The 5,540-nt window shown below is 39.4% G+C and overlaps 1 protein-coding gene across 4 annotated transcripts in view; it reads left to right on the top strand.

Moving 5' to 3' along the window:
* The first annotated feature begins 1,695 nt into the window (after positions 1-1,695).
* LOC111244847 (uncharacterized) overlaps positions 1,696-5,540 on the top strand; it is a 31,141-nt gene continuing 27,296 nt past the window's right edge. The window contains exon 1 of one of the 4 annotated variants that reach the window (XM_086978829.1): positions 1,696-1,796. The gene's annotated coding sequence lies outside the window, so the exon portion shown is untranslated. Of the gene's footprint in view, positions 1,797-4,615; positions 5,015-5,540 lie in introns of those variants that run through there. The other 3 variants (XM_086978828.1, XR_015320079.1, XR_002671081.2) reach the window with 3 other exon arrangements.

The following is a 5,540-nucleotide window of genomic DNA, read 5'->3' as shown; positions in this document are numbered from 1 at the left end:
ACCACGTGCCACCCTTCCGTTCTAAAAAAATCGATTTTTTTTTTCTCTTTCAGCATAAGTACAGTTTTCGGAAAACACACACTTAGTAACGATAATAATACTCATACATGTATGATTTTTTTTGAGAAATACGAGAAAATTTATTAAGATTCAACAAACACGATGGTATAAAAACCATCAGTGAATGGCATCCTATTTCTTTGTTTATATATTGAATCGATCTGTGATTCTTTTTTTACCGCACTATTCCAATAATTAGCCAACACTTCCAATTTGTGCGGAGCCTATGGAGAATCGCGGACAATAGCGCTCTTCATAGTCTTCACTGGTACGTAAAGTTCTCATCTGACATCTGAGTGCTACCTAAACCCTGTCGGCCGTAGAGATAATAGTCGTGCAAGTACCGTTACAACACTTTGCCTTCAGTCAAAGGATTTCTATTATACTCATTCCAACGCATTTAACAGAAATGAGCATTGGTCTTAGTTAAACGAAGCTCTTTATCATAGGTAGACTATAAGGTTTCGATTCAATCCCACAGTTAGCTTCTGCTTTTCGTAGAGTTGTTCTGTTGAGCCAAAACTTTGACAATAAATAGAGGAAAAAAAAAAATCCATTCCGTAAGGCTATCCTGCAAGGCGCATTCGTTCCAAATATGTTAATTAGGAAAGCCCTTATAGGGATCCGTAATAACGAACCTTTTCGTTTTTTTCTAACACAAACTGGACATTTGTTTTTACATCGTAATAGCTTGACAGAGATATGTGTTACCACGAATAAACGAGTCGAAAAAAAGAAACAAAAATAAATGTACTTTTCCGACCAAGCAAGGAACGCTATCTTTTTGTAAGAACTTGGCTTAACTTTGGCATTAATCAACGGCTGTTAACAGCTTAGTCAGATGGGTAACAAACCTAAAATGAAGATCAAATAGCAAAGATAAAGATGGGTAACCGAGCCACAGTTATGATTGCAGTAATTCGTAAAAACTTTATGACGTATCAATGTAAAATAAACATTTGCTTTCCCATGTTGTTTATATGGTCTTAGGTTTGAAAATATCCAAGTAAATTCTAGTTTCTTTTAGAGTGGAACGGCTATCAGAACCTTGAGTTAAGGACCTTGTAAGTGATTTTCGGCCAGCGGTCCCCAAAGAACGGACAGTCGACTTAAAAGCAAACAAATAATAAGCGTTAAATTCTGGGCTTTGATGATCGTATAGACGTCTCAATATTCGTAATCGCCAGTGGAAGAAGCTCGCCTCCGCCAAGCAGGCAGCATAAAGCTATTATTGAACATACAAAAATAACAGTATCGTAAAACTTAGCAACAAAAACGTGTCTGTTCATCTTTCTTTTAACAAAGTATGCGAAAACCAATTTTGTAGATCACACTTCATGAAGCCATCAAAATAAGGTCATGGACAACTCTTAGTTGTAGTTACGTTTAAATGTAGTCTTCCCATAAAGGGTTGGCTCAGCACGTACTTGCCAACAGGCCAATAGACTTTGCCAAGGGAACACACACACACACCCTTTTCATGGATTTACCGAGAATCTACCGTTTTGTGATATCATGTTGGATTCATTGATAATGATACCTCTTTGTCTAGCTTGTGCCCTTCGGAAATTTTCGATATATCATGCATTCTTTATCTGATGTACAATGTATTTGATTTTTCTTTTGATTTGGACAGAAAAAGCAATGACCAACGTCGGGCGAATAACGCGAATGCTAGAGCTGAAGACCAGAAAACCTCGAGACGGACCACCTCCACTAGCACTTGACGCTATAAGGTACGCAAAACCATAACGGAATATCTGAAGGCATTTTCCGTACTTGTAATCACCACAGACAAACAGATTACAGAAATGGGTAGACTCGTACTAGACCCTTTCTTTGACGTTTCTGGCAGTAATAGATGTACAGACGTCCGTTGAAATGATTTATGTCTATCGGTTCTAGAAAATTGAAGCTCGCGATTACCCCAAATTTTTCAACTGGAGTACACGACTTTACTTCAGTTTAAGCCACAAAAGGGAGAAACACAGTCAAAGCATCTCTGTCAGAATAATCGCGGCGAGAATATCTTCAAGACATTTCTTCAACGACACATTTGTTAAATCGATCCGGTCGTTTACCATAGCTGATCTTCCACTGACGGACCAAAGTCATTGTAACAGTTAAATTGGCAAGGCCACAATGTTTTCGTCACATAAAACGCCAAAAACAACGTCGCACTGTTACAAAAGCACTGAGGCTCTAAACAACTCCAATGCGCTCAGTCGTGCTACGCCCCAAGAAGATCTCACGCTAACCACGTAAACCCAAAACAAGGGGTATCTTATTACCCGTGGTTCGGTAGGATACTGCAGTAATACATAAACGTCTTTTAGTCCATACAGCTGATAGTATAGGTTATATTCTACCGTATGAACCAAATACTATTAGCACAACCAGCTCTACAACGTCTTTTGTTTGGTTTCATGTTTATTTATTCATCTAAGCAGCTAAATCATGGTATGTAGTCTGAAGTTATCAATCTAAAGTTAAGCTATCAAAGGCTACTGCTTTGGGCACACTTATTAACTCTAGTCAACTTTAAAGAAATGCATTCATTGACAAATCTATTAATGGTTGATAACGCCTATACAAAACAATATTTTCCTACCCGAATGAGTTCGACCGACGTAACGTTGTTAGTCGATCGTTGGCTTCAGACATGCAGCTGTCCTGGAAACATTTAATTACTTGAAAATAGAATTTGTATCAAAAGTTAAGTGGATCACGTGCAGCAATGCCATCATGTGGTATTGCCGCAGCCCCCTCGTCAAGCCGAGGCGCCAGCCAAATTTATATGTAATTTCCCACTATACAGATGAAGTTCATTGTCGAAGACTACTGCTTTTATCACCCCCTTCCGATGTACACAGCCCTCACGTAACGCGTCATCGTATTGAGCGGATGTACACGATGCACACACCATACGGCTTATACATCTACGCTGGTTTATTATATAACACAACACAAAACGGTGACTGACTTCACTGTGCTTCGTGAGTCTCGACCGGTCGCGAAGGCACGTGGGGGAAAGTGAGAAAACAAGTGACCAGATGAGAAGTGAGTCATTTAGAAACAAAAAAAAAATAGCGGCAGAGAATAACGGCATGTACGAAAGCCGAGTTAATGGGGTGAGGTAAACGGACTGAAGGAGACAGCAACCAGCTCAGCCCTATAAAACTGATGGCTCGCAAACGCTGTCTTTTGGCTTCGGTCCGTCTTTGTCGGTTCGTTAGCTGGGTGCTTAGTTGACCGAGCAACGGCGATCTATCGCATCAGCAAAAGAAGCCCCGGCGGCAATCACGTAACCATTAAATTATCCAACTATGAACGGCGACCCCATATTATGTAGCTTTCTTCCAGATCTCCTCCTTATTTGCACGTCATTTTTTTCCTATGTCTGTCTCTCCTCGCCTCTCGATCCGCTTGTTTACCAATTGTCATCTATTTTATTTCTTTCGCTGTCTGCGCCGGTGCCTTTGAGCATTTATCTTAATGCGCGACGCATGTGAAGCAATGGAATACGCATTAAATGGCCGCGGTATCGTACATTACCTCTGCTGCGGCTGTCATCTGGTCCGATGCTAACACGAGGTCCGATCAATATGAACGAACCCGTTTATAGAAGGGTGACGGTACTGATGGTGGCGACGTCGACGGAAATCGAACGAAAATGCGGGCGTAGCCCTTATGGGGACCGAAGGCGACTATAGTAAACCTAACCGGAAAAAAGCCGGCAGCGAAATTGAGCGCGCTGTTGGTTGATTGAATTTTGTAGACGATATAATCGTCGCTTGTTACGATAGGTCTCCACAGCAAACAACGCGTTGTGTACCTATATATAATAGAGAGAAAAAGAAAAACAAAAGTAGGGACGCATATATGGTGGAGCCGTATTCATGCTGGCCTCTTTAGTGGGTGAAAACACTTCGTGTTGCGGTGCTGTATCTAATAACGATGTAGCTTGGTTTGGAGTAGTTTGGAATAGTGACTTTGATTTCTGAGTTTTTCTATTGTCAAAAGTAATTGAATGTCATTGCTTCTCTGAAGGACGATGGAGCGGCTTTTGAAGAAAAACGTAACTAATCGATTCCTTATTGATTGCCACATATAGATCAAGTGTAAATTGCACATTTCAAAACATTAAACGCACATACGGCGGCCGAATTGAGAACGTTTCACTTTCTATACCTTCACTTTTGTACAGGATGATTTAAAAGTCGCTGTACAGTTACTGAAGTGGGTTAACAGCTGCTATGTTCCTATCTTGAATTGACGGGTGACTTTTAAATCACTCGGTGTATAACTTAACTCCTATGAAGGTACTTATTGATTATTGAGGTGATTAGGTGAAGATTCCTCTTCACCATCAACGACCGAAAGGATCTTCACGGTGCCACTCAGTGTAGGAACTAAGGTTACCAAGCAAATGTAATCGACAACATTGAAAGCCCGCGTTCTCTCTAGTTACGAACGATTTGTTTCCTTCTGCTATTCGTTCCCTCTCCCATTTCCCTCCTCCTATTTTTTTCCGTCAGAATAGATTAGACAGATGCCTTCTAAATTTAAGTTCTATTTTTTAGTCCTCACTACGTAGACTTCCTCCAGCGCCACTAGGCAAGTGTAACTCGCAGGTGACAGTGAGTGACTTGCATTTCGATGAAAAACTATATCATAATAAAGTAAAATGACGAATGTCGCGCCACAGAAAATTACCTTTAGTCTGTTACATTTTCATGTTTATAAAGATATTGCCAGTGAGAGACTGCAAGAATAAGTGCTGGAACTACTAAGTGTGTCAGTCTAATTGCTTTGGAGATGAAACTGTTTGATTGACGCGTAAAAGGCGTTCAATACAACTGGTTCTGGGTGAGGAGACGTTTATGGGTATAGCTAAGGAAGGAGACGCCTAAGCCTACCTAAGGAGAAAAATGTGATTTTCACCTGGGAATAAGTACGTTTATTTAACAATATTGCTTTATTGAAGGCAATCTATTAGTGCTATGTATTGAAATCATGACGACTAATTTCTCTATACGAAAGATAGAAACATCCAGCACGAATTTATCATATATACGAAAATATTTAACACACACTAATTATACACACTTACCTCGTAGAAGCGTCCCGTATTATAACATAGAAAAATAATAACAACTCATTATTGATTATTATAAATAGGGAAATGTGAGTTTTACTCCAAGTTACGTTTAATAAGTTATGATTGAAAATGTTAAAGTTATCATCGTGCCAATTTCAATAGTACACTAAATTAGTTCAAAATCTATAATATCGTTTGCACAACCCAAACGGATATTCCGGTTCGATGGCTCAAAGCAATGACCATTGTGCTTGCATAAACGAGTAGCCTTATCTATAATATGTCTTTATCTATTACATAACAGCTATCTACTCATCTACACATTATGTGCTTATATTATTCACAAAACAATATATATATATATTGTTTGTTATTATAT

This window comes from Varroa destructor, unplaced genomic scaffold (assembly GCF_002443255.2).
Source record: "Varroa destructor unplaced genomic scaffold, Vdes_3.0 BEIS01000002.1, whole genome shotgun sequence".
NCBI lineage: Eukaryota > Metazoa > Arthropoda > Arachnida > Mesostigmata > Varroidae > Varroa > Varroa destructor.
This window is presented reverse-complemented; position numbering and strand designations above follow the sequence as displayed.